Below are 13,935 nucleotides of genomic sequence, written 5' to 3'. Positions count from 1 at the left end.
AATTGTAATAGATAAGTATGATATTGGGTGTGGGAGGGCAGTGTATGGGGGAGGGGGGTTGTTACTTTGTGAGGGGTGAAAAGGATAACTATTGCATTGTTCTGTACACCTGAAACTAATAATACAAAAATAAATAAATAAAAAATAAAATAAAAGCTGTTGGATTCTGAAAAATACTGTTATTTAAATGACAAAAATGTATTAGTAAAATTTTTAATTTTTATACTTTTATTAAAATAATAAAGGTATTCCCAAAGAAAAAAGATATCAATATCACTTATTTTATTTAGAAATGACAGGCACTTAAAATTACATTCTTTCCATTTACTTTTTTAATAGCTTTTACTTCAAAAAGTTTTTTACCAAGATTTCTGGCTCTGGTAAGGTGGTCTAAACTAAAATGGAAAGCTTCCAGCTACAAACATAAAGCTCTGAGCAACAGCAGTTCGATGCCTGGTCCAAGCTGAGCTGCCGCTGACTTGCCAACAGGTGGCAGGATGGCTCAGCTAAAAAATTAAAAAAAAAGATTTGAGCAGAGAATTTGGAACTTACCTTCTCTTGGACCTCTCCTTTATGTGATTTTCCTTTCTTTCCAACTACAGGGGGCACCCCAAACTCTGTGCTTTGTTTATCATTTCTTTAACCCAGGATGATTATGGGTTTCTATCCAAGTTTTAGTTCTCTCACTGGGGCCTACCCTCCAGATAAAAATTGTATATATTTACCTGTTGCTACTTCCTTCAAGTGTTTATTTCCCTCCAGCTTCTGCCTGATTTGGGTAACTCTCCAGTTCATTTAGGTAGTTGTTTTATAAGCAGTTTTTTCTTTTTAATCATGATGTATATTTGAATGATTACTCTGATGCTAGTGTAGAGAATTGGGTTTAGTCAACAAACATCAGATGCAGGAAGCCCCAAGTAACAGACAAGATGACCTGAAATGGGTCAGTGACCTAATAGAGAAGGCAAAAATTGATAACATCTACAAGCTTTTATTGGTGAGCTTTGTGACTCTGAACTGCCACATTTGACCCATCTAAAATTTTCTTCATTGCATAGGGAGGATCAGAAAAATAGGTTGAGGTAGTAGCAGCCAGAATTATTAACTGTCACCTAAAACTCACATATGAGGCAAAAAAAAAAAAGAGAGAATTACCTATAGCTTTAAGCAAAAACATTCTTGTCCCATTTCACCCCATTTTCCATTCACAGAAAATAAATCCAGACATTTCATGACGCACCACTTATGTTCAATTGCAGAGCTGTATTATATCAAGTAGGAATTTTGTCAGCTAGTAGCAATAGAGACCTGTCACAATGCCTTGAACACCTAAGGGTTTATTCATTTACATAAAAGAAGTTCAAAAGTGGGTTATTCACAGTGGCACAGAGTTCCACAAAGACAACAGGAACCCAAGCCTTTGTATGTTCCTGCAGTGCCTTTATTACCATGTCTTCCACCTTCACAGTCACAAGATGGACACTGGAATTGCAACTACTATATGCCCATTTCAGGCTGCAATAAGTAGAAAGGTAAGGAGTAAAAGGACTCATCCAAGCTTTCTGTTAATAAGAACCTTCTAATAAAGCCCAACCTATAACTTCTGCCTATCTCTTTAACCAATACTTATTTACATAGTTGTACCTACCTACAAAGGAGGCTAAGAAGTACATTTTTTAAAACTGGGAAAATTGGCACCATGAATAAAATTGAGATTACTAAGAATAAAGAGGAAAGTTGATATTGAGTAAGCAATCAACTTTCTCCGCCACATGTACCAAATGATTTCATTGGAGCTCTAAAAAAAAAGGAATATAATGGCCCATTAGCAAACTTTGAGTGTCTCTGTTCAGGCATACCTAATCTAGGTGCTCAAGTGAGCATTAGGAAATTACTTTCTTTTAATCTCTCGCTTCTTCTTTTTTACAGATTGGAAACAGGCTTAGGCGTGCTCTCCTCTCATGGTGGCAAGACAGCTCCTAGAAAGACTGTGCTTATTGTCTCCCAGTTTAGCAATGCCATTGGAAAGAGATCACCTGTTTCTTAATAATTGTAGAATGAGTCATAGGAGGGACTCCTGGTCCTTGGTATCACTGTCTATTCCTACAAGCATTGTAGATGAGGAATGTTCTGCTGTGATTCATGAGATCTGCATTATGGACCCTATCTTCCTGGGTCAGTCTGAGCTAAACCATATGAACAGAGTTGGAGCATGTTTCCCCATATTCAATTCAATGCTAGAAAAAGGGCAACAGGACCCTAGACAGTCAAAAACTGCAGGCCTGGTGCAGAGGGTAAAAATGTGAAGTAAAAAAAAAAAAAAGTTAATTTAGACAATTTTAGTTCAGAAATTTAAAAAAAATAGGCAAAGTACTAGTGATCTATAAATCCCTGGCATGATTGTCTTCAATAATATTCAATAATACAGTGTCCACAGGGAGAAAGTATACTACAAGCCAATGCTGGTAATACTGTGAACATTATGAAAAGCTTCTATGGTACTGAAACAACTACCAAAATACCAAGAAGAGGATTTTCATAAGTGTGCTATTTATAGGGGTATTTATTTGTGGTAACTCCTTTAATACCTAAATCATGGAGATTCAAAGTGATGTGCAATCATAAGCTGATCCTTTCAACACTCTGTAATAAAACAGATTATAAGGAGAATAGGGCACAAAGCAATGACGTGTATTTTTCCAAAGTCATGAATTAAATCAGCTGCCAACCAAAGCTGCTGACTCCTAAAATATATGATTCATTCTGCTCCACATTTCCATACCTTATTTTAGTTTATCGCAACGATTGGTCTGTTTTGGCAAATTTTTGTAGGTGATTGGCAGAAAATGAAAATGACCATGTGTTTGAAACTCAGCATCATCTGCCTTAGGGAAATAATAAGCAAACGAGGACAGCACAAATACTCAAATGAAAGAAGCAAATGGGCACAGCAAGAAATCCATGGACAAAATTTGCCAGTAGCTAAAAATGACTAATAGTGGAGTGTAAATTGAGGTATCAGAACTTTCAATATTTGGTATGACAATAAGTATGCTTAGGGCTGGCTTTTATTTTGCTGTCTTTTAATATAATGTCATACTTATAGAAAAGTTTCAAAAAAAGCACAAAGAATTGCAGAATAACCTACACCCAGATTCCTCAAATGTTAACTTTTACTGTACAGACAGTTTTTACTGTCTCTACACGTGTGTGCATGCCCAGGCACACACACACACACACACACACACGCACACGTGCACACACGTGCACACGCACACACATACATACATTTCTGAATTATTTAAGAGTAAGTTTCAGATATGATACTTCATTTCTGCTATACTCTTCAGTGTATATTTCCTAAAACGAAAGACATTCTCTTACATAACCATGGCACAATTTTCAAAATTAGGAAATCAATACTGACACAACACTGTTATTTACTTTATAGCCCTTATTCAGATTTCACTAACTGTCCCAATTTGTCAATTATTGCAAAAGCGATTCAGGATCACGTATTCCAGTCAGTTGTTATGTCTCTCTACCTTTCTTTAATATAGATGTCCCAACACTTTCTTTATATTTCATGAAGCTGGCATTTTTGAAGAGTACAGGACAATTGTTTTGTAGTGTCCCTCAGATTTTAGGGTTTGTCTCATATTTTCTCCTGATTAGGTTCAAGTTATGCACTCTTGGCAGGAAGATCACAGAAAGGATGTTGTGCTCTCAGTGAACCACATTAGGAGGCATACGCTGTTGATTTGTCTCATTATTGGTGAAGTTAACCTTGATCATTTGGCGGAGGTGGTGTCTGTCATGTTTCTCCACTGTAACATTATTATGTTACCTCTTACAATCTAAATGCCATTGGGAAAGATACTTTGACATTATGTAGCTATCTTGTTACTCTTCAAGCATTTACATACTAGTTTTAGCATCCATTGATAACTACTGTCTGAATCAATTAGAATGAGTGTCTTTTAATTGAACTTGTTTCTAAAATGAATACTAGTCGTGCCATGCTAAATATTAGCATAGTTATAGGACTTTCATTATAGATGAATTCTTACAACCTAAAAACCACTATAATCAATGATATGGAGGTGGGACACAATTTAAATATGCTTAATAATGAGCTGAGGACCATTAACAGGCATAAGTGATCTTATTGGGGGATGAAAATGTTCTAAAATTACCTTATGGTGATGGCTGTACCACTCAATAAAGTTACTAGTTGAACCACTGAATTGTATACCTGAAATGGGTGAATTTTATTATTGTTAAATATATCTCATTAAAGGTATAAGAATAGGAAAAAAATTAGTTAAGGAAATAATAAAATGATTTGCATCAGAACACAGAAGCAAAGGCTTCAATGTCATGACTTACATAAATAACAAATAACTTACATCTAAATCAAGGCCCTTAACCTTCTTTTATAGCATGTGCCTCTTTGGCAGTCTGATAAAGTCTATGGACTCCTATTAAGAATAATGGTATGAGTACATATAGAATATATAGCATTGCAAAGAAAAGTAATTATATTGACATTTATAAAATATTATTTTTGCAATATAACAATATATGAGCTTTTAAAATATTATAAATAATAATAGATTTAAAATATAGGCAAGCCAAACTTAAATTATATTTTTACAACACTTATCAGTGTGAAGGCTGTTGTTGCTTAGCATGAATAAGAATGATAAACTTTTTTTGAAAGGACAATGTGCATGTCATATAAGACATCCATTGACTTCCAGTTTTTTTTTGTTGTTGTTTTTTTCTTTTAATTATTTTTTATTATGAAATACACATTTTTTAGAATTAGTTTCAGCTGTACAACACAGTGCAATAGTTATACTTTTTACCCCTTGAAGTGACAACCCCCTTCCCCCAATCCGCCACCCCACTTCCCCCCAATATCATACATATCTATTACAATTCCCTTGACTCCACTCCCACACTATACTCCACATCCCATGACCATATATATATATATATATATATATATATATATATATATATTCACTTATAGTTGACCGTTGTTGTTTTTTTTGGTTACAAGTGTTGACAATCCAGGTTCTCCAAAATATATTATCATAAATTTAATTCAAATTTCTGTAGCTTGCTTAACAAGAAATGGATAGGTTCTCTCAAGAAATACCCAAATTCTCTGAAGCTGTTTGAGTTAAATTTCTACTATGAGGTTATATAGATTCACCATTTGTAGGCCCAGAGCTGCCCTGAAGTTGGCCAGCTCCAGTGCAAGAATCCGGTGAACAGGGAGGCTGAGAACTGATACTGCAGTATTTTTGAGGGAGTGATGAGCATAAATGCTATTTTGAAATATCTGCCACAACTTCACTGGTATCTGAAAATATCTGTGATTTCTACTGGTAACACGGTCACAGGTACTAAGATTTTTGCCAACATTCATACTTGAAGAACTTTCTAACTTTCAGTTAAATGTTTCTGAAAATAAAGATGTATATATTTATTCATCCATCAAGTTCAAGCACCCTCTGTATTCTATCCAGACCCTTTGGGCATCCAAAGACTCCATTCAGGTTAAGATGATATAAACATAGATCAATAAACTGAATTTATAACTCTCACATTTTGGCTATTTGGTGTAGTTACAGAACACCTAAAAGACAGCATAAATACATCTATAAAGTCAAGATGTTTTCAGAGAAATGAAAAATTCTGGTTTTGTCTATGTCAAGTCTAAAGACTCAAAAATAGAATCCTAACTCGGTTTCTTTTAAGATTCTTCCTCATAAAATGTGATCAAAATACGTAGTCCTATCAAAAAAAAAAAAAAAAGCCTGGTGATGAGACATCTCTTTCTGCTCTTTCATTTCTGGGCATTATTCCAGACCAGGGTTTTTCTGCCTCATCACTTGTGATAGAAAGAAATTGATCTCTTCTTTCTTATTCTTATCTCTAGTTTGGGGCTGTCTATTTATTTTTTTTATTCTCATCTAAATTTAGATGTTGAATTCTTCTTCTTAAGCTCATTACAAGCAGGAAAAGTCCAGCCACACGTTCTTGAGGAATTAATTCTTTCCTATTATAATTCGTTTAGTTCTAAAATGTGTTACCAGGTTTTTTAATTCTCTGAAGGAAAAATATTACAGATAAGGTTTCTGCTACTTATATAATAATCAAAAGGAAAATTCCTGTAGTTAGGAATCAGGGTATAGTAAAACTGACACTGCTAGGAGTCAGATTTGTACTTTAATCCATATTATGCTAAATTGGGCACTTCTAAAACTATATTTGAGCCTCAGTTCTCTTTAGGTAGAAAATGAGTGGTAATTTGCTATCTAAACTCTAAGGTATTTTTTTTAAGATTTTCATTATAAAATATAGCTAACATACAACACTGTATCAGTTTTAGATGTACACTATAGTTGTTCAACATTTATATACCTAAAGAAGTGATCTAAGGTAATTTCTACCTCAAAAATTAAACAAGTCATGACCGTATCTAATACAGTCATCTACAGGACTATGTTCATGCCCTCCCCCATCTGATTGGTCGGTCCGTATGCTAGCTGTTATGAGTGTGTGTTGTTAGCAACTGACAGCTGTCCTCATCTGGGAGAATTGTTCTTTTCCCTTCATCAGAACAGGAAATTGGATCAGCCACACTTTGAAGGTTACAGCCCAGATCCAATAATTGACTGACCTGGAGCACAAAAGTTGGCCCCTTTTCTGAAGGTGGGACCAGAATTTCTTGTGGGACTGGACTAAAGCTGGTGTCTTGATGAGACCACACCCTTGCTAAGCTTCTTTCTCCTGTACTATCCTGCCTTCCTCACCCGCCTTCTCCTGGGGTTGCTTCCTCAATTAATCTTTTCAACAAGAACCCCCATCTCAGGCTCTGCTTCTAGGGAACTGGACATAGGATAGCATCTTATAGTAGGCATTCAGCAAATCTTTGTCAACTGAATGGAGTTTATTTGTTTAATATTAATCATAAAAGTTATAGACAAAGCCTAAAATGCTTCACATAGTTTTCAGCAATAACTATGTGTTGGGAATATTTCTTAGCAAGTACTATAAACATGTCTATAAACTTTTGTCTCTTTCTGATAAAATTAGTTAAATCATTTCCAGGAGCTTCCCCCAAATGCTTATTCAATGTTCAGCAGAAGATGGGTTAACCCCAGCCACTAACCCAAGTGATCAAAGTAATAAACTCAATATTTACGGAGGAAAAAAAGCTGACATTCCCTATTTCCAGAGTTCAGCACCTCTGATTAATTATTTATTTCTGTTATAAGGGGGTACATTATCAACTTATTAGCAATACAGTATTAAGAATGTATGAGAAGACAATGCAGTAAGTGCTCAAATGTGAGGCTAACTTTCAATTATTCAGTGATAGAGATGGGTAGTGTAGATGTGTGGGTTGGAATGGATTATACAGTTTGTACTAAACCACAGAGAACGGACAAAACTCATTTAACAACATATCTTCTTTTAACTAATAATACAGGTTTGTTTTTTTCTTTAAGTGGAAAAAGCAGTTGTGTAAGTTTTGAAACTTCTTACTGGAGAGAAATCCTCTATAATTCTCAGAACAATCACAAATACAAGAACCACTCCTGTTTTCTAAGAGTAATGAAAATCCTGGACACCACAGTCTGGGGTTCTAGCTCCATTGGCATATAGACCCTGTTCTCTACTCAGGTCTAGTCATCAGTTTCCTGGCCCCAAATTATTTTCTTTCAGTGGGCATTCAGTTGTTAATGAGCACCTGTTTGGAGATCATTGGGACATTCTCAGTTAAACGTAGTATGTTTTGCTGCTTTTGCTTTTGTGTTTCTTGTAACAGTGTTAAAAAGAAAAAATGTTTTCTGTTCATTTTCCCTGATTAAACTGCACTTACATGTTATTATGGGGCTTTATGTATTATAGTCCAAAAAATACTATAAGATTTGTTTTAGCCCTCATGAAGAAGAACACTCAGTTTTCTCTTCTGTTTATTAAAGAAGATATATACAGGGCCGGCCGAGTGGCGTGGTGGTTAAGAGCTGGCTTGGGACACCAGAGGGCCCGGTTCAGATCCCACATGAGGGCCAGTGACACTGTCCTCCACAGCTAAGATGCTGAACAACAGCTTGACCTGGAGCTGGGCTGCAGTGAGTCGCTGGCGATGGTGTAGGCTGCAGCCCCTGCTGCAGTGGGTTGCCATAAGCTACCATGAGTGGTGGGCAGCCATCGAGAGCGGCCAGCAGCCGGTGTGGGCTGCCAAGAGCTGCCGTGAGCAGCCGTCCAGAGGCTGGCGACTGATCTGCCTCACCCGGGAAGAGCACGATGATCACAATACTAACATGGGCCAGTGAAGCAACGTCCTCCACAACTAGACCGAAGAACAAAAGGACAGCAACTTGTCTGTTCCCCTTCCCCGATTCCCCAGCACTGTTCCCCTCACCCAATTCCCCAATAAAAAATCTTAAAAAAAAAAGAAGATATATACATATATTGTTCTACTTATTAGAGAGTGTAGGATCTACCATAGTAGTCTTAAAACCAGTTAAATCTGAATATTGTCAAGTTCTTGAATAAAACAACTCTTTCTTTCTTAAAATGTTTGTACTTCCCACAGTGCCTACCATAAGGCAGGCATTTTTCAACACATGTTGAAAAAAATATGGAAAACTCCTTGTGTTTGTTTGTTAGGGCTGTCATAACAAAGTAATATAGACTGGATGGTTTAAACAACAGAAATTTATTTCTCACAGTTCTGAACGTTAGAATTCTAAGACCGAGGTATCAGCAACTTTCGTTTCTTCTGTCTGCTTGGCTTGCAGATATCTATATTCTCTCTGTATCCTCACAAGGTCTCTCTTCTGTATGTGTGCATGTCTATGTCTTAATCTCCTCTTAGAAGGGACACCAATCATATTGGATTAGGACCCACCCATATGACCTCAGTTACCTCTTTAAATGCCCTATCTCCAAATACAGTCACAATCTAAAGTACTGGAGGTTAGGACTCAACATGAATTTTGGGAGGACACAATTTAGTCCATCATACTCCTTTATATTGGTCTTATAAATTTTAACTCTTAAAAAGAAAAAAAAATTAACTCTTATCAAGTGTACATACTAAAAAGAAACAAAAAGAAGTACTTAAGCTATTTTAAAATAAGAGTTATAAATTATAGAATCACCATTTTCCTAGCCATTTTGAAAATTGTCTATACTAATGATAATTTAGTAGTAGATATAAGCTATATTAACATTCCATCTTGGCAGAAGCACGTATTAATGAGGCTGATGAGATCAACTGAGCTTCCATCTTCTAAACTCTTCATATAATTAGAATAAAGAACTCTCTGAGCCTTCTCATTGATATTCCTTTTATAAAGGGAACATTTAACAATGTTTGAGGTAGGAAATTGGAATTACAGTACATCATGTGTTATAAGAATTATTAGGTCATCAGAAAAGTCATGACGCACGTTTGCAACAGATGGCACTAGTTCATTATTGGAAGTACTAGACTCATTGGCATCTATGTTATTGCTATGTCATTTGACAGCTGACAGTTCTAGCTTCATTCTAAAAAAACATTGAGTGATTTGGTTGAGTTTTGGAGATTTTACAAGTTGAAGAAGGGAGACCAAACTGTGCAGTTTTGCCATATTTAACTGTTTTACTTCCATAAAGGGAAGAATGCGCGTCAAGCGTGTGAAAAGTTGCATAAAGTTTACAGTGACAATGCTCTACAAGAGCGTCAGTGCCAATGATGGTTCACGAAATTCCATGCTGGTGATTTTGATCTCAACGAAGCTCCTCAGTCAGGGAGGCTAACCAAGGTTGATGACGACAAAATAAAGGCAATGATTGAGTCAGACCATGTTACACGACACGAGAGACTGCAGAAACATTGAACATCAATCATTCAAGCGTTCACGACCACCTAAAGAAGCTGGGATATGTAAGCAAGCTCGATATTTGGGTTCTGCCTGACCTCAAAGAAGTTCATTTGATGGCGCGTATAAACATCTCCAATATTCTTATTAAACGTGAGAAAAACGATCCTTTTTTTGAAGCAACTGATAACTGGTGATGAGAAGTGGATTGTTTACAACAATGTGGTGCACAAACAGTCTTGGTCCCGATGTGATGATTCACCTCAAACGACATCGAAAGCAGACATTCATCAGAGAAAGGTTGTGCTCTCAGTGTGGTGGGATTTTAAAGGTGTTGTGTTTTTCGGGCTCCTACCAAGTGTTTTTTGGGCTCCTACCAAGAAACCAAACAGTCAATTCGATTGTGTACTGTCGGCAATTGGACAGTTTGAACGAATCCATCATGCAGAAACATCCAGAGCCTGTTAATTGTAAAGGAGTTGTGTTCCATCTCAACAACACAAGACCACACACAAGTTTGATCACATGTCAGAAATTATTGGAGCTTGGATGGGATGTGTTGCCACACCCACCATACTCACCTGACCTTGCGCCGTCAGACTTCCACTGGTTTTGTTCTCTTCAAAACTTCTTGCGTGGTATAACGTTCAATTCAGATGAGGCTGTAAATCATCATCTTGTTCAGTTTTTTGCAAATAAAGACAGGTTCTTCTATGAATGAGGAATTATGAAGCTCACTGAAAGATGGCAAAATATTATCAAACAAAACGGGCAATATATCATTGATTGATCTTTGTTCTTTATGTAAACAAATGACCTTGAAAAACAGAGACAAAATGTCATGACTTTTCCGACAACCCAATATATTATTTTTCCAGCATACAAATTAAATTAGAAAAACCTGAGGGTGTTTTTCAGCAGGAGTACTTGTCTTGGTTATAATTATAATTAAAGCCATTTCCTTTATATAACAAACTTTTGCCTTGTAAAAGATAAAACACTAGAACACACTACACTTTGGAATTCTGGATTTTGTTTTAACTAAAAAAAGATTAGGATCTCCAGAAGATAATGTTATACTATCCCAGGAATATGGAAAGAAGGGAAAGATTATCCTCTTTATGTATTATGTATGCAAATATGTGATCCATGTCACCTATTAGAGAAAGCCTTTATATCAACTCTATAAAATATAAATTATATATATATATATATATATATATATATATATATATATTTGATATTGGGTCAAAGCTGTTCAACTTGGAGGTTATTTATAGACTTTTTGTAGATGTCCTTTATTAGGTTGAGGTAGTTCCTGTCTATTCTTGTTTGCGGAAACTTTTTTTTTTTATCATGGATACCGAATCTTGTCAAATTATTTTTCAGCATTAATTGGTAATGATAATCTGGTGGGTTGTTTTTTTTTTTGGACCATTATTATGTTGAATTACAATGATTGAATTTCTGTTACTACACAACCATCCCTGCATTCTTGAGATAAAGCCCTGTTGGGTGTGATGTGTTATCCTTTTTATATGCTGTTAGATCTTATTTACTAATATTTTGTTGAAGATATTAATATCTGTGTTCTTGAAGGTGTGAGTTTGTTATTTTCTTATAATGTCTTTGTCTGGATTCGGTATAAGAGCAACATGTGCTCATAAAATGAATTGGGAAGTGTGTTCTTTCCTCTTCTGTTTTCTGGAAGTGATTGTATAGGAGACTTTTATTTCTTTTTTAAATGTTTAGTAGAATTCTCTAGTGTAACAACCTGGGCTGGATATTTTTTTTCAGAAGATTTTTAAACTATGAATTTATTTATGCTAAGTTTTGGCAGTTTGCAGTTTGGTAGTTTGTGGAATTGGTTCTTTTTATCTTATGTGCATATTAGCTATTAAATTTATGTGTATGTAATTGTTTATAGTATTCCCTTATTATCCTTTTATTATCTGTAGGGTCTGTAGTGATATCCTCTCTTGCATTCCTGATAGTAGTATTTTTGTACCGTTCGCTCAGTCTTGCTAGTTTACCAACTTCACTTATTTTTTTCAGAGAACAAGCTTTTTGTTTCATTGACTTTCTCTGTTGTTTTTCTGTTTTCAATTTAATTGATTTCCACTCTAATCTTTATTATTTCCTTCATCCTTCTTGCTTTATTTTTCTCTTCTTTTGCTAGTTCCTAAATTGGAAACTTACATTATTGATTTGAGACTTTCTTCCTTTCTAATATAAATATTTAATGCTATAAATGTCCTAGTAGGTAAGCACTGCTTACCTACTGTCTCTCAATTTCAAGATTTGGTAAATATTAAGATTATTGTTAGTCCTTTGTCTTATGTGTCATTAATATTTCTCCCAGTTGGTGAGTTACAGTTTGTGGTTTTTGTCATGCAAATTTTTTTGTTTATGTAATCAAATTTATTATTTTATTATTGCTTCTGATTTTGAGTCATGATTAGAAAGTCTTTCATTATACCAAGGGTAAAGAGGAATTCATCATGTTTTCTTTTAATATTTTCATGATTTCTAAAATTTGCATTTAAATTTTTTTACTTCATGTCCCAGCAATTTTGAGCTCTGCTGGTTTAGAGGGCTTAGTTCCAGGAGAGAATGCTTCCACCAGAAGACAAAATAATGGTTCTATTGAATTGGGAGGTAAGATTGTAACCTGGTCATTTGAAGCTCTTATGCCACTAAACCAAAAGAAAGAAAAAAAAAAGTGTTACTCTACTGGTTGGTATAATTGATTCCAATTATCAAGGGGAAATCAGGTTGCTACTACACATACAGGCAAGGAGTACTATGTCTAGAACCCAGGGGATGCTGTGGGCTACCTCTTAGTATTTTCATTTTCTAAGGTTTATGGAAAACTCAGCGACCAAAAATAAATAAATAAACAAACATGATTATTGAGAATATAGACTCTTTAGGAATTAAGTTTTAGATCATTCCATCAGGTAAATAAAGATAATTTCATCTATAATGAAATATAAATCTATAAATATTAGATCATATAGAAATTTAGATCATTTCATCATTCCTGAGAACAAGGAAAATAAAGAAAAAATATTAGAAAAAAAAGTCACAGATATCAAGTACAGCCTCATGGCCAATTACAGAAACAGGGACTGTAGTAACATTGTATATTTTCTATTTGCTTGCTTTGTGTATGCATTTATTTGTGTATGTTAGTGATTTTCTTCTCTCTTTTTCATTTATTTCATTTATTATTTTACATACAGGTTTTGAAGGTTAAATTTAGCCTTTAGATAACATTATTCAGTGGGTTTATGGTTGAATTGCAATACAGTAATTACAATAACTCTTGAAACTGTGTGTCTCCTATAAGTAGCCAAAGGGTGGGCTGTACAGTTGTCAATTTACTGTCTCTCAGCTCCAAACCCACGGTTCTTTGCCCTGCTTTGTGATGCTGCAGGTGGACTCTCTAAACTTTTCTTCTTCCATTAGGGAAAAGTTAGGCTTTGCCAATAGGGGGCACTGGTGTGACCCTCCAGGCAGTAGCAGTAGAAAGACACTTGTTTTCCAGATCCCAGTTCTTAGATATCATTTATTCAGAGCAGGAAATTAGCAGCTGGCTGTGCAGGTGAATTCCAGCCATGCCTGAGGCCATGATCTGCCTACCATAAGCCAAATCCGAGCAGCTCTGGCCTACCTTTTGGCAATGGTGTGTCACTTTTAGAGACTGGCCCCAGGCCACTCACCACTTCCAGCAATGCGGTGAGCCTCTTCTACAGACCAGAGCGGACGTATCAGCCATGGGCAGTCTATGTGGTAACTATGGTAGCTGCTTTCTGAAAAGGTGAGAATATCAGCCTGGGGTGGGGCCAGCCTTCTCTTGGTACTTAGTTCCTTTATTGTCTCTGTTTTTCACAGCTTATAAATAGTAACTGCTTTCTAAACACCTGAGATTTCTGGAATCATTTTGGTAGACGACCTTCTACTATTTAACAATTCTTTATGTTGAACTTTTCCTTTTCAGATAACTGGTGTGGTTTCTGTCTCCTGGACTCTGATT

Source organism: Hipposideros armiger, unplaced genomic scaffold (assembly GCF_001890085.2).
Source record: "Hipposideros armiger isolate ML-2016 unplaced genomic scaffold, ASM189008v1 scaffold_368, whole genome shotgun sequence".
NCBI classification, from domain to species: Eukaryota; Metazoa; Chordata; class Mammalia; order Chiroptera; family Hipposideridae; genus Hipposideros; species Hipposideros armiger.
Note: the sequence above shows the minus strand (reverse complement) of the source record.